Here is a 25946-nt window from a genome sequence, read left to right on the forward strand (position 1 = left end):
CCTAACTATAATCACTGGGGCCACACTTGCGACAGGCTAAAATGTTGCTGTGAATAGAAAGTATACCATAAGGGTTCTCAAATATGAAAGTGGGGCTGGAACAAAGAGCAGGCACCAGACAGACTTCCCCTGTTAACGATTACTGGCCTGTCGCCCTGGTGCCAGCAGTCTCAGAAATCCTGTCAGGAGCAGGCAGCAGTATCTCGCCCAGTGTGGTGGCGCTGCTTTGAAACCCTGCCCACAGCCTCACTGTATTCCTCGCTACTGCCTTATTGTGGGGTAATGAACTTTATCGCTTCAATTTTGAGAGTGTTTGCTTTAAAGATGATTTACCACACTTGACAATTACCAAATTTCCTAAATTCAGCCTGAGGCATTGTTGTTGTTGTGTATCTTGTGCCATGCAAAGCAGTACCTTGGCCGCAGCTTGCAGAAGGTTGCAATCTCTCAGTGTGCAGGAGGTTGCTCTCAACACATGCTGAAGGTCCTCCAATGATGAAAGTCCTTCAGCGCTGCTCCAGCCCTCTACAGTCCTGTGGCTTGGCATGTCAGTGGAGACATGAAAACCTTCTGACTGAAGGGTGGAAGAAAACAAAGCTGTAACCCAATCTTGCAGAAACATCAGTACACCATTGAGTTAGAACTCTTCTTGCTGTCTTTGTGTGAAGGACATGAGCTGCAGGGCTGGTGTAGCAGGGACAAACACACAGTTGAAAATCCTCCAGATGGAGCTTTCAAGGTTTTTTTTAGTTTCTTTTTTTTCTTTTTAAACCATATTTTGATCCTGTTAATCAAGGACTTATTGTTTCATTTATATTTTGTTGGGAGAACTACCAAAACCTTTATATTAGAATATTTGACAACAATGTCAACAACATTTCCTTGGACTGCTGCTTAATGTGCTTTTATTATTTATTTTCCATGCGTTAATTCTTTTAATATGTTCTTATTAAAGTCTTCCATGTTTCAGTAATATTGTCACTGTGTTTCTTTTGAAGGAGGCAAGTGTGTGTACTGAAAGATTAGATTATCCTGTTTAAAAAAAAAAAGAGAAAAAAGGGAAAAATGTCTTCAAAATGAAGTACATCAAAAGTAAAAGTAGGTGACAAATGTTAATATTTGCAAAGTGCTTCTGCTTTGATCCTGCATTTCTATTTTTTTAAGAGTTTGACAAATGTGTCCTGTGGTTTGGCTCAAACCTCTTTGCCTAGTGCTTTACTTGACCCACAATCCATTTGATCTTCCACTTGTTTTTCCTTCTGTCCAGGAGGCCTCTGGACTTGATAAAGGCTAGTTCTTATCTTCCATTTGCTGCTGTTGAGAGGCATCATTTTTTATTTTTGATTGGATTAGGTTATTGTGCCTGTTTGCTTAAACAGATTCTAAAGAGATATTCGTTTTGCTGTTATTGTTTGGGATGGTTCCCTTCCCATTTCCATGCCAGTAACAGCTATAGCAGATCAAAATCAGGTTTGGCTGATTGATTCTGGCACTAGATGAGAGGAAGACATGGATGCTGAAGTGGCTGACTTGGATGGCAGGCTGCCACTTCATTTCTATAGTACAATTTCCAGGCATGCTTCATCCAGTACCTGAGCTTACAAGTATTTAGTATATCAGACACTTTCAGGGGCTCTGGGAAGGATTCCCCCATATAAGGATCCTGTCAAGGTCTTTGTTTTTCCCAAAGCTACTGAACATTGTTTCGGGTTCCCTCACCTGCAACCCAGTAACTACAGCTAAAGATTGACAACTGGCCACAGATAAATAAAATGCAAGTGCTTCTACAGCCCCCAAACACCCATCTTAGTCTACCCACTGTGATCCCAACCGCAGTATTGCCTGTAATGTGTCAGATCTTCCGCTTTCACTATGCTGCTTGCATGATCCCACTATTGCCCAGCTCAGTAAGAGCCATCCCATTATGCAACAGCCTGGGCAATCTGGAATATGCTCCTACAAATACTCATGTTGGCCATAAAAGTTGACATTTGACTTTACGGTCTGTTTTATAGCATCAGCTCCCTTGTTCTCCATCGAGAGCTCCTCCTCCCAAGAAACTATAAACCACAATTGAGGGAAATTTTGAGCTGCCATTTCAGCCAAGTAGCCATAGGATCCCCTATGGACCACTCCTCCAGCTCCAGGCATGGGAGCACCTCTCCATGTCTCATCCCCAGGAGCCTTCCACTGTCTTTAAAGAAATGCAGAATAAAGAATAAACTGGAGTCGATGATGCCCTCTTATGTGTCAGCATCCCCCTGCAATTGAATATGTCCCCATGATAGTGTTGCTGCAGGACTTTGGGTGCTGACAGTGAGGTCAGTGTTATTTTTGCTGCTCCCAGGTTTCAGGACAGAGTACATCTGTCAGGGCTTCCATGTACTGTGCATTTGTTTTCTGGAGACACATTTAGGGTATCATTTGCATTGCAGATATGTCTACTCTGCATTGCACTCAACTTCCACCCCCAGAAAAAGGTGAGATCAATTCCACTACATGTAAGAGGCATGCATGTTTTGAGTAAGTGTGAATATGAGAAAAGAAGGGGAGCTCATTTTTAGGAGCAACACTTACAGTGCTTTGGTTAACTGCAGTGGTTAGGCAGGAGGTTATAACAGTTAAAAGACCTTTGCAGCTATATTTCTTGTATTTAATGGGATATGACACCTGCCAGCTCTCCATCTGTTTCCTTCTCCCGCAGAATGCATGCCATCAAGTGAGTGAAGAAGAAAAGGTATGCAGCAGAGCAGATCAGGGTTCAGGTTTTCATGGGTACAACTGTCTGTCAATTAAAAAAAAAAAAAAAAGCAAAAAAAATCCACATAAAAAATTCTGAGAATGAGGAAAACTGTGATGATGGCACTCAGAGATTCAGAAAGAGCCTAGCTAGGTAAACACTTCAACATTATAGTGGCCTCCTTTGTGTTTGTTTCTCCCTTTCCATTCCCTCATTTTTCATGCAGAGCTATTTCCTTTTGCTCTTACAAGTATATGAATCCTTCTCCTGTCAACTTTGTATCTTCTCATACTTTACCCATAATAAGGCACTCTGACTTTGAGGGGTGGCAGAATACTTTTCTTCTGCTGAGAACTGTTCTGTTTTCTTTAAAAAAAAATTTAAAAAAAGGCACCAGGATTTTGCACCTTTCTTATTTCAGGGAATATCTGCAGCCATATCAGCTATTCCTTTCCAAAACTGTTTTCACAGGCATTTCCTGAAGACAGTCTATCAGATAAAATGCTGACTTTAGCCTTTTCTTTGTCCTCTGAGTAGAGTTTTTGCAGTTTCTTTCTGGGTTTTACTGAAAGCACTTTTGCCAGTGCCACTGTCAAAGAAGTTGTGCGTGTCTCTGCTGGATGTCTAAACTCACTTTATGAATTATAGCCAAACTAAGTTAAACAACTAACCACAATTAAGGAATTAATTGGATTATTTTTTTTTTTCTAAAAAGACAGTCTTTGCAAGGATTCTTCAGCTTGAAGGATGCCTCTGATGGACAAAGACTGCTGTAATGTCATTTATTTCACCTCTCAGTCTGCAGGAGTCCAAGTGGAAAGTAGAAATAACTAATGCTTGGGGCTGTGCTCGGATCCTCTCCACTGACTTGCCCGCCTCAGAATGCCAGAAATATTGTCAATCTACCTCTGAACAGGTCCAGTCAATCTTTAACTATTCAGTTGCTTCTGAGGCTGGAAGTCTGCAGCTTTTCCATAATGGTTATCAGCAACTGAATGCAAGATATACTAAGTTACTGCTTAAGTACAGTGCTTTTTTGTGGGGAATAAAACACCCAACAAAATGGCCCAAACCATTCAAAAAGGAGGATGTAGAATAATATATAATCATACTAAATGTTTTTTAAAATATACGGTTTCTCACCTCCCCGTATGCTTTCTCCACACACTGTTATCTGAATATACAAATTTCCTCACATTTCCTGAGGTTAAGACCAGGCATAACCTTCATGCCTGGATACTAGCGTGCTCAGGAGTAATTGCTTGATTTGCATGAAGGTATCATTGCTAAAGGGAAGGGTGTACATGGGGTGGAGAGTCCTAAAAGGCAGCCCTGCCAAGGAGCTCCTCTCTTTCTTGGACGAATGACCTGCTGCATTGTGTCTCTGAATGCTGAAGCTAATGGGAAACACATCTTGTAGAAAATGAGAAATTTTGAGTAATATCTAAGCATCTGTGTCCCAAGGGAGGAAATAATCCCACTTACTTGAAAGTTAGATGTTCTGTTTCAGCTAATTGTCCTGATTAATTGATGGCCGTAGAGATTTATTTGCAAGGAGTAATTTAACCTAGTTTAGTCTGGACACTTATGCTAGGCAGAAAAGGACAGTGACAAAGGCAGTGAGAAGAAGAATATCTGACATCTCCCTGAAGAGCACTCCAGAGAGCTGTGCATGCCTGTACTACTGCTTCTACTTAGCACTGACATTTTGTTATCACCTCTGACTTTTTTACCTGCTGCAACCAAATTGGCATCCCAATAGTTCAAATTCTCTGTTATCTGCCCAGAGTCTACTGTGGTGCTGGTTTCCTAGTTCTGGTTATAATGTTGTCAGTATAAGCAAGTTCTGTAAGTGCACATGTGGGTTGATTGGACAAGGACTAAATATTTGGTGTCTGAGAAGCTGTCCTGTGTCTCCGTGTGGTTATTTTTTACCTCTGGGTCTCCTCTTTCGGTCCAAGCATGGCCCTGCTTGGTGAAGGGTTTCCCAGCATCGTGCCTCCGACAACGCCTGACCCACGAGGGGCAATGCCAGCTGTAGCTATCACAGAAGACCCCTGAGGTTGCTCTCGTGTGCAGTGGCTCTTCTTGGCACTGCACAACATGGGGAAAGTCTGTCTTTTGCTTTTGTACTTGTAGAAGTGTGAGTGGCTTTTTGCCTTGGCACAAGCAGAGCCAAGAAACCTCCAGGGAGGGTGGAACAGAAAGAAGAAAAGTATGCGCAGCAGATTGTAGAATGGAAACTTTTATAAGCTGAGGTAGTTTGACGTTGTTAAAACACCTGTCAAGGGTAGGAAATAATACCTTGACCCTTCCCTGGTGCTGCTCAGTCAGGTGCTGATACAGTGATGGATGTTACTTACACAGGGATAAGGGGGAGGAAGGAGGAGGGGCTCATTCTTTCCAGAGAAATAAGTCAGGTAAAAGGGGTAGATTTAGCAAGTTTGGAAATGCTGGGCAAGAGCAAGAAAGGATAAGCATGTCAGAAATCATGTTAAGAGGAGGAAAATGAATACAGCTTAAAAATAAGTAAGTAAGCAAAGTTAGTCTAAAAGCCCAGACTTGAACTAAGCTTACATTGAAACTTGGAGTTTGAATGTGCATAGATACCTTATGTGAACTATTTTCCATTTTAATGGAAATGCTTTGTCTGACCAGAATTAGCTTGCAAGGTGTAGCGCCATTAAATGTTCAAGCAAGATTTGTAGCCTGCCTCAAGATAGGAAATACTGGAAATCACATGAGAACTTGTGATTTTTAGTTTCATTTAGTTCCCTTTGAGAAACACAAGAGATTTGATCTTGATCCATCAAGACAAGTAGCTGTGTCTGACTTTTAAGAGTGTGAGTAGCTCCTTTATTTTGTGCTACTAATGCAGAGGATCAGTGTCACAGCGAGTGTTACAAGACAGAGAGATACCCTGCAAAATTCTTCTTTCATGAGATCTTCTTAAGTATCCAGATGTTTGTGAAACATCCAGAATGAGGTGAAGGCCACCATCTTGTGAAGTTTGTCCTCATCTCAAGTTACCTGGGTTCAACCTTTTGCCCAATAAGATGTCACTAATAGAAGTTATGCAAGTAAAACTAGTAATTTTACTTTAATATCAACCTCTCATGAATAGCATGTTATTGCCTTCCTACAATTAATTGGTAACCATTGGTACTATCTGAACCTTGTGCATTATTTTAGGGACCTGCATATTAGTGTTAACCATTGACTGGTCAAGGAAAATCTTAAAAAGAATGGGGAAAGGGATGATCTTCTGTCTGCCCCTTCTGATATTAGAGTTTATCTTTCTGCTTGATGTCAAAAACAGCAGGTTTGCTTTTTGTTGTTCTTTTCTGCAGATGACTGACGTAGGAAGGGTCCATCACCAGCTTGGCCACCTTTTATGCTCTTACCCTTCCTAGAATTTGCCAAAGTGGTGGCATACAGGGCAGGAAGCCTGCTCTTGTTTTCACAGAGTGGAGCCATGGGATGTTATACTTCTCTGAGCCCTAGCCTTCCTCCTTGCTCCCTCGTCTTCCCTTTGCTGCCTCCTGTTGCATTTGGAGCCAAGAAGCTCAAATTACCTTCACTTCCCCAGTTTGAGTTGTTTCACTTTCCTCTTCCAGTTGACTGCCTCCTCAGAAATGGGCAAGCCAGTTCTGCCAAAGACCGAGTGGTGGAGGCTGTTGAGGGTCTTGAGTAATCCGTGTCTTTTATTCAAGGCTTCCATAACTCCCTCAGGAAATGGCCTTTATTTTGATCATTAGTGCATCCATAGCCAACACCCAATTTGCCATAGATCTTTCTGCTTTGTGCATGAGAGCTCTGGGAGTATGGTATTCCTCCTTGCTTGGCTCTTCCGTGATCTTAAACAATAACATAACATTTCAAGAAATAAAATGAGGTTTTTCTTTTTTCCCCGAATAAATGGTCTTCCATGAAATGTATCTGAAAATTTCCAGGAGGTCCTCTTGATTTTAATCCATGACAAACCCTACAGACCCAGTGTTTTTGTACTGAGAGCAACTGAGGAGATTCTCTCTGCTTTGCTACTTTCTTGCCTTACCCCACATCCTCCATTTTCCCTCTTGTATTATTACCTTAAACAATGTCTTTTTGGAAAGCGTACTCTTTCTGAAGGTGCTTTGTTAAAAAGCAAAACAAAAACACAAAACCAACAGCAAATAACAAACTTCCCCGAAATTCCCACAGAAACAAATAAGACAGCTTTGAAATTGGAAAGCACTGGCACACGGTGCCACTAAGCCCAGATGTTACAGCCCTGGGAAACCACAGTTGCCCTCCAGTTGTTCTGCTGACCTATTTTTCACCTTGCATTTGATGTTCTTTCATTGAGCCCCAAGGTTTCCAGGCTCAAACACCAACATCCACAGAGACCCGCTAATTGGCAATGGAAGACTGCAGTGTGTACAGAAATAATGTTCCCTCTGCTTCCTCTCCATGTCTTGTATCTGAAAGGGCTCCCAAGGAAGGTGGCTATAATGAGAAAGGTGCATTAGGCACTATATGCTGATAAGTGTGTAGACAAAGGAAAGCTGAGAAAGGCCCCGCTGAACTGGAGCAATTGGCATGTACAAGGATGAGGGTTTTTTTCGCAAGACCAGGAGCTGCTTTTCCTTGTCCCTCAGCTCTTATGACCTTTCTGGGAAGAGAAAAAGTAGGTACCCCATGTACATAGTTCCACATACCCTTAGCTAACCCTCAAACTGTTTTGCAGGCAGAGGACAGCTGAGCTCTCCTGTTCCAGCAAAGACCCTGAAACCGCCTCTTTCCCTGCATCTTGACTCTCAGATAATTACTTTGTGGTGGGTGCCATCAAAGTAACCATGCCATGAGAATCTGTCCTCTTTGCGCTGCTCAGTGTTCATGAAGGACAGACAGATGGGGATCAAGGGGGGAAAGAAAAATGTAATCCTTTCTCATTTCTTTTTAAAACTGTACATGACTCTTAATGTTACAGTCTCACCAAGTATTTGGAGACTGTGTTTATTGTCTTATCTTTGGAAGGACCTTAGGCCTACTGGATTTATTTTATCATTGTTTCTAGAGGAATTTCTGTATTTTAAACTACCCTCTGGGCCCAGGGCTGTATCAAGTGTTCGGACACTTTCATTGTGTTCTGGTTATTATTAATATGTTTGTTTTTTTTTTTAATGTCCAGCCACATCTTTGTTGTTGATATCACAGAACCGATTTCTCCTGTCAGATACTCCTGGGTAAAGCAGCTCATGTGAGTATCTTGCAGCTCATACAATTTGTGTGGAGGCAATTGTATATGACCTTCTTTGCATTGTCCTACCAATGACCCCTGCTGTAATCAGGCAGAAATCATGTTCCTGAAGAGTGGGAGGTATTACTGCTTCCATGCTGGCCTGTTCCTGGGCCCCTGCTGCACAGACATTGTCAACAGTAACAAATTGCTCTGAGTTATGTGCAGCAGTTTAGTGATGTGGACCAGTTATTTATTAGAGAGGGAGCTGAGACATCAGCAAAGGGCCAAAGTGTGAATAAAAGAAAAATTCTCGATCAAATGAAACGAAGCTGCCTCATCTAGCAGGCTTCTTGCAAAACTGGTCTCTCTTCTGGATCTCACCTTGTTTATCTAATGGGGGATCACATGCAGAGTTCTGAAAGTAAACCCCTTACAAATAAAGAAATATCCCCAAGGGCTGTGCATAAATGCAACGCAGTTGAACTAAATTGTATTTCCAGAGGTGGAAAATTGGTGATTCATTGTTTTGCTAGTCACAGTTTCCTAAGTTCAAACCTGGCTGTGATAGTGATTACCTTGCTCAGAGGCACCTTTTAATTCCAAGATATATGATAAAAATAAGGGACCTCCTCCCATGCACTTGGAAGGACAAGACAGCTCCAGAAGAGCAAGGGCTTTGTCTGGTAAAAGCCAGGTCAATGGAGGTCACTGAAGCAACTTTGATTGCCAAGATCAGAAAGCCCTGTGTTTGCTTTGACTTGGAAAGGAAACTTCTAAGTTTAACACTGTGCGTCTATGATGTGGGCATTTCAAAAATGGAAGAAGAGCTCTTTATGGTGACCCTCTAATAGTAGTATTGATGTGCAAAAGTGATGGCAGTAGACAACTGGTCTGCAAACATAATGAAGTTTCACCCTCACTGATTCAGTTCAGTTTGCCAGAATAAGCTTCTTTGTCTCTTTCTTCCCTTCAGTAGTCACCCATAATAATACTCAGTACATTTGCCTGATGCAGAATCCTGAGGGGCTGGAGATGCTCTGGAGAGGACATTGTCAGCTCCTGGAGAGCAAAGGGCTTCACAGGCAGATTGAGATGTGGCAGTGATGTGACAGTAATACGACTCAGACCTTTAAAGATCTGAAACAGAAGAGTGGGTGGGAAGGGGTGTTGATGCAAACTCCAGTGCAAAAGCTGAATAAGTGCCTCTCTTTCCTGAGCCCCTGACTGGGCACCAGAGAGACTTGTGCTTGTGTGATGCACCACAATCAGATGGTTTTCAATTGGATCAGCAACTCTGGTGCATGACTCTGGGAACAGAAACCCAAGGAACTGGTGCTGAGCTCTTTGCTTAAGTTATGACTCCAAAATCCCACAGCACACTGGGGAAGTGACTTCCATCAAGATGGACAAATAAAGTAGACTGTCACATTTATAAATAGATGTTGGTCTGTGAATTCCATTGGGAAAAAAATCAATATGACCTTAATAGTGGCTACAAACTGAATTTGGATCTACCTAACAACTGTGGGGATTGTGTCTTCAGCATAAAGGTTTAAAATAAAAAAGGAGACTGGCTTGGTTCAGATTGAATCAGCTCCTCCCCAACAAAAACACTACCAAGACCCTGGGCATCAGGTACTTGTTGCTGAGGCTGCACACCCATACGTTGCTCACCTGTTGGCCACCTGTATGCAAGGCAGGGGCTATGCATGCCTTCCATGGAGACAGCCTGTAGCAGACCTCTTACTTGTGAAATTGTTCATTCTGTAAAAATAAATTTTTTAAAAATTGGGGTTTTAATTATGAAGTTTTTAAATACTGGATTATCTTTCTTGTTCTCTTTCTCTTTCCCTCCCCTCCCATTATTTTTTTTACTGAGTAGTTTAATAAGTGAACTCTTTCAATTTCCCTCCTTTTGCCTCTCCCTGATGTTTCAACATTTCCTCAGCTTTGGAGGTGCACCAACCAGTTAAAGCAAAAATAGGTGGATCCTGGATATGTTTCACTCACCAGAAAAGAAAAGTCTGGGGAGGATGGCAGAAAATTTCCAAGTGTTTTACAACTACAGCTCCCAAAATCAGATGAAAAGAAAATCTGGTGAGATCTGAAAACTAGAAATAATGTTGAAAGTCCAACTCACTCCTGAAATAGTACTTCTTTTATTTGGCCACTGTGAGCAGCAATGCATAACATGCTTCTCACCACCTTGTGAGCATGTAGTGAAAATTTATGGGAAGCTGCAGCATTTCCAGTCCAACATAATGGACTCTAATGCTTTTTTTATAGACATCAATAACAATGTGTCTAGATCCACCCAAAACCCTAAAGTCAAATAAGCTTTGAGATGGAAAAGAGGAATTTCATTTTTCCTCACTTTCACTGCTGGGACAGAGAGCCTCCCTCCCTTTGAGGTAATTTAATTTTCACATTATGCTTTATGGGATATCCTTTATTTACCTAATGTTTTCCTGTCAAGTCTTTTCAGACTATGAATCTTGTATATTTTATATACACAAAGGTGACTTTTCCTTCCTTTAATGACTGCAGCTTATCAGTGCAGGCAACCGATACTGGACTCATAAATATGTCACTCTTGGGTTTGCGGCAGCCCCTTCTCCTTCATAAGACTATTCCTTGCTGCTTGCTCCTCCCTTTAGTTCACTGCATATCCATGGTCTGCTCATCCCCTTGATGGTGTTGGATTCATCATTGGCTGGTATAAATAAAACACTGATTTAAGCTATAGGTGAAAATCATTGTGAAAGGAGCACACAGAGGAATGTAATACAAGGTCGGTGGAGCCAGCGCCTTCCGACTGCAATTAAATATTTCCTGTAAGTCAGTGCCAATTGTGCATCTTGTAAGAACATTTGAAAGCGGGAGCTTGAACTCTAAGGGACCCTCTCGCCTCGAAACCTGTTTCCTGTTTAACAAGATTTAACAAGTACAACCAAACATGTGCCATCAGCAACAAAAGTCATTGTAAACGGCTCCAGTGTGCAAAGGTGCTGGGTTTCCTCTCTGCCCCAAATGCCTACCGACCCCATCAGGTTGTCACAGGCTGCAGCAGAATGACACAGTGTCCTGATGCCCAGGACTGGCACAGGCTCAAAGTTTTGCTAAGGGAGGGGGAAGGAAAGAGGGAAAAGGCAGTCTTTTTCAAGGGGGTCAAAGCTTGTTGGGTGAAAGCTTCAAGACTTGGTCTTACTCTCCCAGGAGTTTTCTGCAGAGGATGCAACAACTCCACTCTATTCTGTCTGCCTCTTCAGCTTGAAGCACAGCCTTCCTGCTACAAGATGTCTCAAAGACATCATTGTAATCAAAGACATCAGTGTGGTACTTGGAACAGGCTGTAGCCCAGGCTGAGCTCCCTGTCCAGGCGGAAAAGATCCCCAAAGCAGAGATCAGCCAAAGCCAGCTGTTGATTGTGCAATCAGATATGGGGAAACTGGTCGTGAGAGCCCCAAAGTTTAGGGGGTCCTCCTGATTGTGAATGCAGTGGGGACACTGAAGACATGCTCACTGTGGCCAGGCACTGAGAACACAGTCCTGCTTCCTAGAGAACTGTAAGTGATAGGAGATGTCTATACGTGTGTGTGTGTGTGTGAGTATATATATATATATATATATACAAACACATTCATATGTAAGATAAATATACATGCAAAAAATGTGCATGCTTACATATTTACATACATCTAACTGGTACAAAATTCTCTGCACTATGTATATATCTCCTACCAGAAGCTTTTGTAGCATACTCTCTCTACCTCTCTCCCTAATTCAAAAGGTCTGGTACTTGGAATGAATCTTCTGGTTCTCCCGAGTAACAGCAATAGCAATGACGGGAGCAACAATCCCATAAGTTTGCTGAAAACCACAGAGGCATTCATACAATGAAAGATACATGTCTGACCAAAATTTCCAAGTGCATAGCCCACACCTTGCCTCTCATCTGCAATCAGCTACTCTTTCCACCTCTGCCATCCTTACAGTAGTCAACAACCAGGGCAAGGTCTGCAAGCAATGGGAGGACAGGGATGGAAAAGAGCAGAAGAAACAACGTAAAGTGGAGCCTAATGTGATTGAGACAGCTATGTCCTTAAAACTCTTCACACACTGATAAAAGTATTTCAGCCATGGATATTAAAATGAGAATAATTTCTTTAAGGAGTTCATGAACCTGATATATAAGAGATATTAAAAGTTATTTTCTCATTGTCAGGGAGGAGGAAAAGCTTGGGAATTTGATGCAGACTCCTCAGCTATCTAAGTGGGCCAACCTTTATTTGAAATTATGGGATATAGTTCAAGTTCAGAGAGAACAGCACTCTTCTGAGAGAAGTCCCCTAGGTCTTCTCCTAGATTGCTTGGGTCATGTTCAGATGGGAGCCAACTCTGCCCTCTCTGTCTCTGCGATGCAGTGTCAAAAGAATGGGCCTATGCTTCAAAGGAAGGTCTCCATAAGGTCCTCACCCCCCAAAGTGGAGATGTGCTGGCATCCCTTCATTGTGGCTGAGGAGTGGACAAACCATCAGACCCTCCAGATTGGTCTTTCCTCTGCAAGCTTCACCACCATGGCTTGAGTCACTTCCCACGCGTAATGTCCCAAGATCAGCCTCTCTAGTGCTGCCTGGAACCCAGGAACCCTCTCTAATGTGGGATCGAGCAAGAACAAGGCTCAAGCAAGAGTGTTCAAACAGCTGGCCTGGACTTTATTGGAGCAGGTACCCGAGGACCTATCGATATCCTGCTTGCACCACCAGTTGTGCTAAGATGGCAGATGGATGCTGGGCTGTAGGTGGTTGTTTTCACTGCCTTGAGCCTGTCACAAGCCCAGTGCACGCTCTATGTGCATGGGTGATGAGAGATCAGAGAGGCATCTCCCCCACTATGCATGCAGGCAGGTTCTGCAGCAGTGTTTGCTTTCCAGGTTTAATCAACCCAGACGTTGCCAACCACCACATCCACCCCACACTGCAGCTTGGGTCACCATTGTGCAGCTCTGAGGAGAGCATCTGAGGATGTCCCTGGGACCACCAGGCTCTGTCACCCTGTCCCAGGCTTGCTGACAAGAAGTTTGTTGCGCTATTTGCTCCACAATCCCACTCCTTCCTAAAAGCTGACAAGTGGGGAAAGCTGGTTGGTGCTGTGACCACTGCAAGCCAACAATTCCATCTGGGATAGAGCTGGAGTTTGGCTGACATGGATATTGTTCCCAGTTACTCTCATCTAGACGTAGAATCACCTGCTGACACAAAAAGGAGGTGTGAGCCTTCATATAGGCATATGATGAGGTGTCTAGCTTCATCATCCTAAACTGACTCCAAAATCCCATGTGAAACCAAGACACTGTACGATGATCTGCTGACTTCAGCAAGGCCATCCATGCTGGCTTATCACAGCACAGGGGCAGAAGTGCAATATTCTGGGATCCTGGGATCTGGCACAACAAGCAAGAGTTTTGGGTACTTCTCCGGGGCAGGAGCCTGCAGGAGGAAGACAAAACTCCTGCTTGTGAAACCAATGGTTCAGTCATGCAGCTTGGAGGAGATCTCACAAAATGCCCATGTGCAAAGCAGTGGCACAGGGGAAGACTACATGTCATCACCATCCTTAAAAGGGCTTTGATTTGCAGTAAATTTGCACCGAAGGGCCATAATAGAAGTGCTTCAGGCACCATTAAATCATGACAGCACCTGGAAACTGAAGCTGAGCTGGTTCATTTGGCATTAGATGCTGGATATAGGAAGGAGGCAAAGGAAGTATCTACCAGCCTGAGGAGCCTGATGCCTCACTAGATAATATACAGACAGTATAAAGAAGAAAGGAAAGCTGTAACCTATTTCCCTTGTACAGATGGGAAACTGAGGCACGTTGAGACCCTGTTCTCTGAGAGTATGACTTGGATTTATATGAGGTCTCTGGAGCACAGCTGGGCATTAAAATCAGAAACTGTGTCTTATGTCTTTACTCAGGAGGAGGAGGGAATGAATTGACTGACAAACATTTCCAGACAGACGGTGGAGCGGATTAGTACAAAAGAGGATGCAGATCTCGGCCGTTCAGCTGCCAGCAGAAAGGAGGGGGAGTATGGTTAGGCAGCTGGTTGAGAAACAGGTGCAGAGAAGGTTTCCTGATATCTGTGCTGTCATCCTGCTTTGAACCCTCAGCTCCCTAGTAAATCTTCCCTCTTGGAACTCTCTCATCAAAGTTTCATTTCCTCACGTTCCTAAAATAGTTCTTGATAAGCAACTTGTCGTGCTGGTAAAGCCCTTTTGGTTACTTTCCTAGAAATCTATTTTCATGTTTTCTCCCTGGGCTTCAGCTGCTTGCATTCCCATTCGGGGAAAAAAAAATGATAAAAAGAAATCCAGCCAAGGCTTAACACAACAAGAAGGTGAAATGTTTATGTTTAGTAGCACAGCAGGACCTTGTCTGTCAACTGAATTTCCAAGCAATGCCATAAAACTTGTACCTAACCATAGAGTCAGGGAGAAGAAAATATGAAAATATACTCTTACCATGTAAAAGATCTGCAGGAAATACGGACTTTTCTCTTTCAGTGGCTTCTTGCAGGGCATTTTATCTTCACACTACAGTCAGAGATGGAATAAAGCACAGGTGCTCAAACTGCTTAAGGCACAAGGGGAGCCCTTGTGCAAGTGCTCTTTCCATACTCAGTTCAGAGACACCCCGGGCCTGCACTGGCATAAGGCTCCTGGGCAATCCCAGGTGCTGGGGGAAGCAAAATGGCAGAGTACATTGGGACTAACGTGACTAAATGAAATTGTAACCCAGTCCACATCCAAATCATCCCCATCTCATTGAAAAGTAATGTGGAATAGCTGCTATCCCCAAATAATGAATTGAGCCAGAACTCCTCCCTCAGCTTTCTGATGCCCACAGCATTATGTTGTCTCATGGCTCTCGCCTGGAAAAGGTTTTAACACATCTATGAAAGTTTGCCTAGGGGAAAGTTGGCCTTCCTGCTTAGCAGGGCAAGAGACTTTTTCAGAGACTCATAACACTGTGGCAGCCCAAGACTATTACAGGAATGGGGGTGCTGGAGGGAATACAAAGTTTGTGGGTGGGGAAGCACTTGATTGATTGTGATCTTTTCAGGTCAGCTAACTAGCATTCCTTGGGGCAAGTGCAGAAGTCTCTGTATAAAAAAGCTACAGTAAGAGAATGAGAGGTGATTTTACTGGCATGGCACCAAAAAGGGATAAAAAGTTTGATCTGGAGTGATTGGGGTGCATTATAGTAGAAGAGTGGATCATCTGATGAGAATACCCAACTCTCTTCCTCTGAGTTCAGACAGAAGCTTTGCAACTTCTAAGGACCAGGAAAACAGGTATCAGAACTGTTGATTTTTCTTCTGGATGATATTTAGCTGACTTTAGGTGTCTAACGACAGAAGAAATAACTAGTGCCAATTCTGAGGCTGTTGTCAGAGAATTTGTTTTCGCAAGATGTTCCAGGGCTATTTCATAGGATGAGAAAGGCTGAAAGGAAACTGTGCTAAAAGTGACCTGCTCATGGTAACCCTACTTCTAATACCTTAGCAGTGTGGGGCAAAACTGGAAGCCTGATGCAGGTAAGGGCTGTCTGGAGCCCTCAGAACAACTTATCCAGCCTGTTCCTTTGGTCCCGGTATCTTTTTCTCCTGGGAACCTCTTGGCACTCCAGACTGGTATTGCAACCTGACACATCTACCATTTCTTTCAGGGCTCCTCTCACTTGAAGATACAGTGGCTGGGAAGAAATTGCTGTTTCCCCAAAGCATCAATCTTTCCAATGCTGATTCCCTAACCACCCCAGATGCCTGCACCATTTTTCACAGGTGACAGGCAAGGGACGTGTGTGCACACGCATGCAGCAGGTCTGGAGCAACTCAGTGCCTCCGGGAAGCACCGGAGAGACTGTGCCTGGCTGTGTGGGCTTCATGAGGAAGGGGAGGCAGTGACCAGACCTCTGCTCCTAGTTCAGGAAGGTACAGGACTTTTCTGAATGGAGATGTGGAAAGAAATTCACAAGCTTTAACAATATTCCTAAATAGATAAGTCATCACAGTGTATCTACCCCACTGGCAAACAGCATATTTCTGTTTGATTTTCATGTATTTCTTCCCACTCAAGTCTCACACAAACAAAAAACAGTGCCCCCAACTTAGCCCAAAGGTGACCTCTGGGCAATACAGCCTCAGAAGTACCCAAACTGCACACACCCTAAACATAGACACACATTTTTCTAGAGTCAAGAAGCCTTTTGTGTGGGTTTGCAGCAACTCAGAGGCATTTGGGAGGGAATCAACCAGGAACCAAGACAGTAATTCCTCTAGTGTACATCAGATCTTAACAAAATAGCCTTGTACCCTGCTTCACCCTTTGTGCTCAGAAAACCACCTTGTAACCAAAGCCTTGTTTCCCTGGAATCAGAGAGATCCACTGTATCACAGACTGTTCTAGAAAATCACATTCATTTGGCCTGACTACAAAGTATGGATCAAATCACCATCTCATGTGGGGTAATGGTAGCTTCTCGTTGTTTCTCACAGTTTCTCATTAGGTCTCATGGCAGCACAAGAAAGCTCCATTCCAAAATGCACCTAGGAGTTTTATTTATATTATCTTAGAATTTAAACATTTCAATATGGAATATTTAAGTATCAGTACTGTATAATTTTCCAGTTTACTAAAGATGGGTTCTCTAGTGATTGCAAGGGGCTCCTCTCTGGTGCCTGAATACCTCTTGTCTTAACCTTAATAATTGCAGCAAATTGATTTTAAATACTGAATTGGGAAAGCCTGCAGAAATTAATTACTTTTTTTGTGCATATTGCACATATTAAACATGCAGAATGAAGAAAATTTAGAGTCATCAAAGTACAATTTCCAAACAGACTTGCATCATTAAAAAGACATTTAGCTTCGACATTCAAGGTTAAGTTTGTTCCCAGAAGATGAGGTAATTTAGTAAAATAATAAAGCTCCCATTAAACAAACCCTGTAATAGAACTGAGCCTTAGCGGCTGCAAAGGAAGGAAACTGTAACTTCTGTCAAAGCACAGAGATGAGATTAGCGTTAATAAAGCATTCCTCACAAAGCAGAGTGATAGTATATGGGAGAAGGCACATCCAAATAACTCTCATTTCCACAGTGTTTCCTCTCAGATATGGGCTTTTTAATTAGCCATCGGAAAGAAAACTGAAAGTGTACTTTCTCCTTCTCAGTTTCTCCCTGACTATTAATCTCTGTGCTGAAAACAGTGCCACCAGTCCATCTTATTGTTATTAGGTAGTGGAGACATAAAAGAACTACATTCATCGTTCTTATCGCAGCCCAGAGGTATTTCCTTTGTGTTATGAGGAGTATTTTGATTAGTTTTGGCTGTGTCTGCAGGGAAGACACAGTTTACATTTTCCACAGCTAAAATAATTTCTAGAAATATAAAACTTCATTCCAGCGCTCGGCAATATTTATTGGTGGGCTTTAATTGCTGAGAGGTTTCATTGCTGTGCCACAGCTGTTCGTTTTTTAACTCCTCTTGATTTCATGACTATATTGACAGTGGATTGTTCCTGGAGTGGGCTGCTGATTTTTAATGAATCATTTGTTTGATTCATCAAGGATGAAACTTTTCTCCCCCGTGAATGCATTATCCATTGGCAGATGTGGATAATCACACATTTGCAGAGCCACAGAGATCTTCCCTTGGGAAGGACCCCAGAGGGGTAACAAATCCATTTTTTCCTATGTCTTGCCTTCTCCTAGGGTGTTTAACCTCCTTTTAAGAGCACAGGTGATGGCAATTCTCCAGTTTTCTCTGGTGGATCTTTAACATTGCCTGTACCTTTCATCTGCCAACAGAGACAAAATATTCCTTTTCTCTTTGCAGCAGCCTAATTTGTATATTTGAAGCCCATTACCTGAAGACCCACTTACTTTTTCCTTCATTTGATGAGTCAGCCTTGAAATACTCAGTTTCATTTCAGACAGTACAGCAGGTGGGACTTGAGCCCACATGGCAGTTGCCACTGCCAGATGCTTTCACTCCTGCTTGTGTTCCATGTTCTCCTGCAGCCAGGATGGTACAAGGGAACCACTCACAGCGTTGTGCTGGGCAGGAGCTGCTCTGCCAACCCCATTTCCTGCACACAGCCCAGCGTACACACACAGGCAGACAAGCAGTTGTGGTACTTCGGCCTTCCAGTAGGAAAAGCTCCCTGACAAATCGGTCACAGCAATTCAGGATGACATAGCTCTGTGGTTCCCTATGGCTTTTTAACACGTGGAGGGGAAAGGAAAGAGTAATGTTCTCCTTCTCCTTTGCTGAAATGAGATATGATGGCTGGGCTGACAGCCCCTGGGAAACAGCCATGACAGCACCCAAAGCCCAAAAGAAAGTTTGCAAGAAACATTGTTGCTTACGTGTCCCTAAAGTCTCATCAGAGAGAGGGGGTTTAAAAAAAAAATACAGTGCTTCACAGGTGTGTAGGTTTTGCTTGAGGGAGCTAATGGGAAACATAACCCACTATTGAGTATAACAGGAGTAACCCACTCACATTTACCCTTTTCTTCTTGAGGCTGCTAATTTTACATGACTGAATTAGCTGAGGAAACCAGATTTTAAAAAATCAAGTGCTGGCAAAGTTCCTGCTGACTCAAGAAAACTCGGGACTGCATTCTACTTTGGTTTATCTTTTGTTTCACTCACAAACTTGAAGGGAGCAGAAAGTTTAGGAGTGCTAACTGGGAATCATCAAAAGTCCCTAAGTTTAATGATAACCTATATTATTTTGCATGTGGAAAATGAAGGGGAAAAAAAAAAGAAAAACAACCAACAATGTAAATGGCCCCCTGATTCATGGATTCCAGTCACTTTGGACATTTCCTGCTCTGGCAGACTATGAATACAGCTGCAGATGAAGGATCAGGGTACACTTCACTGTAATATGTTTTCTGGAACTGTTATGAAGCCATCCAAGTGCTTTTACTCTAATAGCATCCAAGTTGCTATTACTCTAAACCATACAGGTCAGGGATTTGCCTCTTGAAGTGACACAGGCTTATGTACAGCAGACCCAGGACAGCTTTACTCTCCCACCTGAGCCATTGTAACATCTCACAAGGGGTAGCAGCCAGACACAACCAACAGAGATGAAACTTGCTGCACCTCAGGGCTGTGGAGGCAACTGTCAGCACCCAGGGCTCACATTGGCACCCAGGAACTCAGCCACCAGGTGCATGAACCACCCACTGCTTCCCTTTGTCACCCTATATCTCCAGTCTCCATTGGACATTCAAGAACAATGCTCCTGATGTAAAGGCACTTAGATATTGTGAGCTAACCCTGTACTTGTGGAAGTTCTGGAGCAGATTCCTTCCACTGTTATAGCATATGCCTCAGAAAAGTCTTTGTCTGCTGAAGAAATCTCCCTGTGCCCTACGATCAAGGGAGCAATAAAAAAGGTATCTAAACAATGTGACAACAGTGCATAGTCGGCAGTGCTTGAAATCAAAACAAAGTCTTCAGGGAGCAAAACAAGCTTCCCATTCTGGAAAAATTCCTGATCTCCAGTTTCCCAAAATGCCATGGCAAAACATTATTATCTTGGATCTTCCTGTCTCTAGCCTGTGTCATTGAAATGGCCTGAATGAAGTTGCTATTTGTAGTGTGTAGCTCATAAAAGCCTCTATCAATGAAACCACTTAATCGCTCTTCTTTGGGATATTACGCAACTGGCTCTTCTGTAGTAGTTCTTGTCAAGGCCGAGATCTTGTGACTCACTATCATGAGTGAGGCTTCTCCTTCCTGTCAGACATAATCATAATCCACTCACTCTTGAGTCTCTGCTTGCTCCTGCACAGGGGAAGACACCTCCTGACTTTGTTGCTAGCTTCAGGAATGCACCAGAAATGATTGTATTCAAATGAGGATAGAAAGGTAAGGCTCCTATAAGAAACTGCAGGATGGGGGTAATGGTAGACAAAATTCCTTATGCTGTTCATTAATATTGAGTCATTTATCAAATAACTGTTTGGGAAGTATTGCTACAGCTCAACTGGGAAACTCTATAGCCAATGCTGTATTTCTAATAGATGCTAAAGTAGTGCCAGATAGCATTGTCACCCAGAGAGTTGCCTGTTGCATCATTCGTAAATTTAACCCTTACTAGAGGCTACCTCAGCCTTGAGCCATTCTGTCATGAAACCTCATTGAGAAGCCCTGTTCATAAGTGCATGGTTCTACCTGTTCCTCCCTTTTAGTGTAAAGCAGGTATTTTAAGCTCTGTGATGTAAAAAGTGTATTTCTAAATGAAGACTGGTATGAACAATCTTCCTTAAAATCTAGAAAATTAGTTGTTCAATTCATTCCATTATTAAACTTTCTGTCCAACAACATACTGCTAAAATTCAGGTGCTCACTTCAATTCATGTTAAAAGCATTTAGATTTGAAGGTACTTAACATGCTGGATATAATAACAACAACATTTTTTTAAAAAAGCAGACGAGCTGCCTTATACTGCATTTTTGGGAGGTTTCTGTAAGTGTCTGCTGCTGGCAGCTGTCAGGAATGGGATGTGAGGTGAGGGAGGTCTTCAAGGGCTCAGTCTAGCATTTCTTTTCTTGCTGCAGATTTTTCAGGTCTCTCTTTCTCCATACTCTACTGTCTTTCTCTTTTTACCTTTTTTCCTTCTAGCTCCAGCGGAGGCCCTCTCCTCCTTGCTAGGCACTGAGGCTGTGTACTGCCTCCCACACTCCATTTGAAGCACAGTGTATTGGGTTATAAGCCATCTAGCAAAGGGTGTTCACTTCAGGTGGGCAGTCAAGCTGAATCACAGCTTCTGAAGATTTGCTGCTTTGGTTATACCAAATTTTGTGACAGCTCATGAGGTCTGCTCCATCATGGCTGCTTCCTGCTGGCCCAGCAGCTTCAGTAAGACAAAGGGAATAGTAGTTTTACCTGTGAAGCTACCAAAGCAGTTTTCATCTCTTGCTCTGTCAATGTTTGCTGGCTCTGCCAGCAACCAGAGCTTTTTCCACTTCATACCTATAGAAAAAAAAGTCCAGAATTTTTTTTTATGGGGTTGACCCAATCTGTCAGTCCAAGAACCACTTTTACAAGATGTGCATGATGCACACCCACCTCAGTTGTGGTGGAACAGAGCCCAGCAAAGCTCTGCAGGGTGCAGATGAAACATTCCCTGGCTCACAGTGAGACAAAAAGGTGATAAACAGCAGCACCTGGGGAACATTCCCCTTCCCACCTACCACCACCACCTTCTCTCTCTTGAAAACACAAACAAGCCAACCCAATTTGCATTTTTCGTAGCTGGGAGTGATTGCTAGATTAATGAGCACTGCTATTTATATCTAAATAATCACAGTCCTAAACAACTGCTTGGAGGCCTTAGTAGGGAAGGCATGTTTCTGGGCAATGATTTTATGAGGTTTGGGCAGCACTTGCCATCAGAAGGAGGAAAACACGTCTGAATCACAAAAAAATGCTTTAGCATATTTTTGGACAAACTAAGGGAAACTGGAAGAAGAAAGTTATGCTAGCAGTGTATGCAGACTTGGCTTGCTTACCAGAGCATGCTGGCCTTAACACTGTTCAGAGGAAATACTTTCGCTAAGCAGCTTCCTTTAACCATCTTAGTTACCACAACCCTGCTTGGGACTTCAGCATTATGCTGTACTGCCCAAATACATAGGGTACCCATCATTGTTCCTCCCAAACCAGAGTGTGTGAAGAGCCCTTGCAAGCCAGCTATGCCCTAGCTGCCTTTGGCCGAGTTTCTGCAAAGAGAATCTCTTGGCTTAGTGCGGAGCTTACAAAGCCACTTAAATCTCTCTGACCCCTTAATGAAGTTTTTAAAAGGGCTTCATAAATCTTCATCACTAAGAACTGCTTAAAGCCCTGCAGGGTTTCTCTAGTGGCACTAACAACTAGAACGAGTAGACAGGCTCAGATATATTTATTGCATTCATCTTCATTATTCCATGGGTTTTCCTTCCTTATAGTCTTTTACACAAGCTGCAGCCAGGAAAGGGAGCTCAGGAGTGGGAGCTCTGATTCAACTCTGATTCAACACTGATTCAACATGTCGGATCAGTCCTCTTCTTGGGAATGTTTTCTGTGCAGGCAGAACTGTATATTTGTCATTTATCCTTCCTTATTTAAATCACCATGTTGTTCTTCATTTGGGAAAGAACCTAATTTTTGCCTTTCCTGTGAAAACATACCACAGGTCACAACCTGACAGCTCCAAAATGGATTAGTTGTCTGCCTGCCCTTCTGGGTTCTTTTTCTTGGAATTTTGGCTGACTTTGGAAATGGTTTTTTACGAGTAGCATCAGTATTCTCTGAAATAACTTGCAGCTTGATGGATATGTAAGGATTTCTAGGAAAATACATTGTTTTTTAAAAATTTTTTTGCATGCCATATATCGCGCTCTCCAGAGTGTGTAGATTCTGTATATTCAATACAGGTCGTTTGGTGCTTTACCTCTGTGAAGTGAGGACAGAAAAGGCATGAAGGAAGTTAACAGATAAACAGAAAAATACTCCAGTGCAGGTAAAGTCCCTGAAATCAGTGAGGCCCTTTGAAGAAATAGTTCCAAGGCTAATTCTGTAGACAATGGACTAAAGCTCTATTGAGTTCTTGAAGGATTGGAGGTCTTTGTAGTCCAGCCAAGCTTGGACTACTCCATTCCATCACAAAATCATGCTTTTGTGAGCTAGATGATTTTCAAGGTTGACTTTTAATTTGGCATTTTGTTTATGACATGAGGATACAGTAGAGTGCCATGGAAGTGCTCCTTTAGAGTCATGGCGATGTTATATTATTTTAAATTTTTTTGCATTACAAGAAGGTCTACAAACCTCAGGGAGGACTGGAACAGTGCACATGGAGCAGAAGAGAAGCCATATGCTTGTGCAGGCAAACAAGGTCTTCTTACTGAAGAGTTTGACACTGAAGTCTTAAATCTGCCAGAAGTGCCAGTCATCATGATTAACAAAATCATCCAGTTTCCTAGTCTAGGTCAAGACTGGCAGGAAAAATAAAGGCTTATGAACATGGTGGAGGCTCAAAAACCAGACTGTGATGTGTATGTAAGGTAGGTTACCTGAGGCATTAAAGGAGATCTCCAAACTCACTTGAATTGGTGTTTCTTCCATTGACTTCAGTGGATTCTAGATGATATCATGCTGTGATGCTGTCACATGTGAACCAGTCAGATAATTGGTTTCAGTATAGGAAACTGTAGGATGGGTTATGTGATGCACCGTATTGTCTGCTCTACAATGCATTGGTTAATAACCAATGTGCTAGGGACACACTTTTACCCTAATGGGTATAAGATTAGATATTATCTGACTTCCCCTATGCTTAAAGGCTATGCAAGTTCACCCAAGTGCTTACACAGGTGTTAACAAAAATTCGAATTGGGCTGTAGCTTTCAAGTCCTCAAAAGACAAAAAGCACAGGCAGGGGACTGAAGAAGTCAAAGGCCCGCCATAGCCTGAGGTCCATAAAACGTCAGGAAGTTGGAGAGATAAGAAAGAAGATTTTGGCAAGTGACTTATGGCCTGTGCTTTAAGAAAAGATGGAAGAATCCTAAATCCTGGCCAAAAGGACCTGGCAGAAGTTCTTTCTCAGTCCTGAGTCACATACACAGCTTGATCCTTTGCATGTAAGCAAAACATTTAAAGCTGTGAGCCTAGGTGGCTTCTGGCCTATGTCCAAGGCATTGTCACTGACCATATGCCTGCTCCTAACCCTGTCCATTTAAGCCTTCTCCTGACTGAAAGTTAGCCATCTAAACGTCTTTAAGCCTCATGATTCAGCCGAGGCTTCACTTGCACTGTGTTTCCCAGTGATGTAGCTCACATGACTGCAAGTCACTAATGCAAATGAACCAGGCTGGGCTAGGAAAGTAACACTGGTCCAGCACTTCTGCACTAGGAATTTGGGGCAGAGATGCCTCATGGCTATGAAAACAGACAGGAAAGGCAAAGTTTAAGTTCATACTGTGAACTATCACACCATAGTCCCATGATACACTGCCTTTGGCAGCTAAGCTGCTGCAACCAGCTCCTGCCCCAGATGTTTGTTCCCACCTCCGGCCTGCAGTTTGTCACCTCCTCAGTCATGCCAAAACAACTGTGTGTACAGCAGTGCTTAAATCAGAGCACTGAGGTGATGGAAGTTAAAAATAAACTCCTTGTGGGAGGAAAAGAGGGAGAGCTATTTTTAATTGTAATAATTTCAATGGTCTTTCCTCCAGTGTGGGCTCACAAGGAATTTCATTAACACAACTGGGAGAAGGCAGTGGATTGCTGTACTGGCTGGCACTGGAGTGACTCCTCCAGGCAGAAGATTCCCTCCTGGCAGAGGGAGAGGATTTTTTAAGCGAGGATTGCAAGGCCAATGTTCTATAGAATTGTACCTTCCAATATGCAGAATTATGTCTTCCCTGCCCGGTTCAAAACCAGACTCGGCTATCCCAGGCTCTCCATTTGCTATTCTGTCTTCTAGATCATCTTAGCATTCATTTTAAAAATTATTGTATGCAAGCCAGCATTACTACTAACAAAAACAAATAAAGAGACACTGAGGTTTTTTCCTGTTTTATAAACAAATACCCCTTATAATCATTCTGAATGCTAGCCTCCTCCACAACTTGTTATAGTATGGTTAGGTGGCACCCATTAAAGTCTATTCAAAATGCACAGTAAACTGAGCATAAAAAACATCAGAAGAGATTAAAAACATATTTTATTTAATAAAGTTCATTACATGATCAAGAAATGAAATACTTATATGTTCTTAAACAGCATTAAAAGTTTAAGGAAAAACATCTGAAAAGGGTTCAAAATGTTGCAGTGTAGCTACAATCTGGAAATTCACAGAATAATTCAGCAACTTACTTTTGTTTTGGCCTTGGTCATTTCTGTGCTTTGATGAGCTTCTCTGTGAACAACTAAGTGATATGTGCAAAGCCTTGGTTATCTCTTATGTTCAGGCATCTCAGTGATTCGCTTCTGTTTGAACAGGAAACACATCTACTTGCATCCAAATGTTCCTGCTATGTTTCTCCGGAGGCTCTGCACCATTGAAGCCTGTAAAATATAGACAGCTTTCAAACTGCTGTCCTCTTTTAAAATAAGTACTTTTTTGTGTGTGTGTTTTCATGTTTTTATGTGATATTGAGTGAGTTTCAAAGCCCTTCTCAGGAAAATGGGGCAGTAGTTTAACTTCCAGCACACAGGAAAACGAAGTAGTATCCTGAGTCCCACATCAATGCATCCTTCTTTGGGACTCATGATCCATGTGCTGGATCACACCAGTCCCTGGGTGCTTGGGTGTATGGGCAGGATTCAAATTGAAATTACTAGGGTCTGAGTATGTTTAGTATATCCTTCAATTCTTTTTTAATAAAGAGAACCAAGGGCATAGTGACTCAGTTTTGTATTTAGATGATATAATTGTCTCATGAACTCTGTACAAATTACCTCTTCTCTGTATTGTTTTTGCAGTGTATTGTTTTGCTTGAATAATATGGCACATATCCAGAGAATATTGCAGTCAATAAAGTACCTTGGTTTATAGTTTGATGGCCCACAAATGAATAACTGACATCAACAAGAATAATTAAGTCACTGCCCTTTTTAGCACCATCAGTACTCTTCGTTTAGAACACCGAATTTATTTTTAATTATTAACACATTTCCTTAAAAGCTTATTTTTGTGAGGTTTTTTATTACCAAGTGGTAACCACAGATGAACTGTTTTGCTCAGCTTTCAATGAATTTGTGATTCTAAGGTTGACATTAGAGTGTAATGATGTAAAGGAAATTGCATTTTACTGCATTCTAATTAAACAGGTAAACTTGTTGTAGGCCTTTCTCCAGCAAAAGTCCCATAGGAGTCTGGTCCTTCATCACTAGATTTTATTTTCTTCTTGAG

The 25946-nt window shown here is 42.5% G+C and overlaps 1 long non-coding RNA gene across 2 annotated transcripts in view; it reads right to left on the bottom strand.

Annotated features, from left to right (window-relative positions):
- Positions 1-375: 375 nt before the first annotated feature.
- LOC113945123 overlaps positions 376-25946 on the bottom strand; it is a 34429-nt gene continuing 8858 nt past the window's right edge. Inside the window, exons 2-6 of one of the 2 annotated variants that reach the window (XR_003526955.1) lie at positions 24908-25099; positions 9639-9728; positions 7052-7228; positions 6316-6390; positions 376-1032 (exon numbers count right to left, since the gene is read on the bottom strand). This is a non-coding gene — a long non-coding RNA (uncharacterized LOC113945123). Of the gene's footprint in view, positions 1033-6315; positions 6391-7051; positions 7229-9638; positions 9729-21961; positions 22484-24907; positions 25100-25946 lie in introns of those variants that run through there. The other variant, XR_003526956.1, reaches the window with a different exon arrangement.

The sequence above is a fragment of the Corapipo altera genome, unplaced genomic scaffold (assembly GCF_003945725.1).
Source record: "Corapipo altera isolate COAL_440 unplaced genomic scaffold, ASM394572v1 49, whole genome shotgun sequence".
NCBI classification, from domain to species: domain Eukaryota; kingdom Metazoa; phylum Chordata; class Aves; order Passeriformes; family Pipridae; genus Corapipo; species Corapipo altera.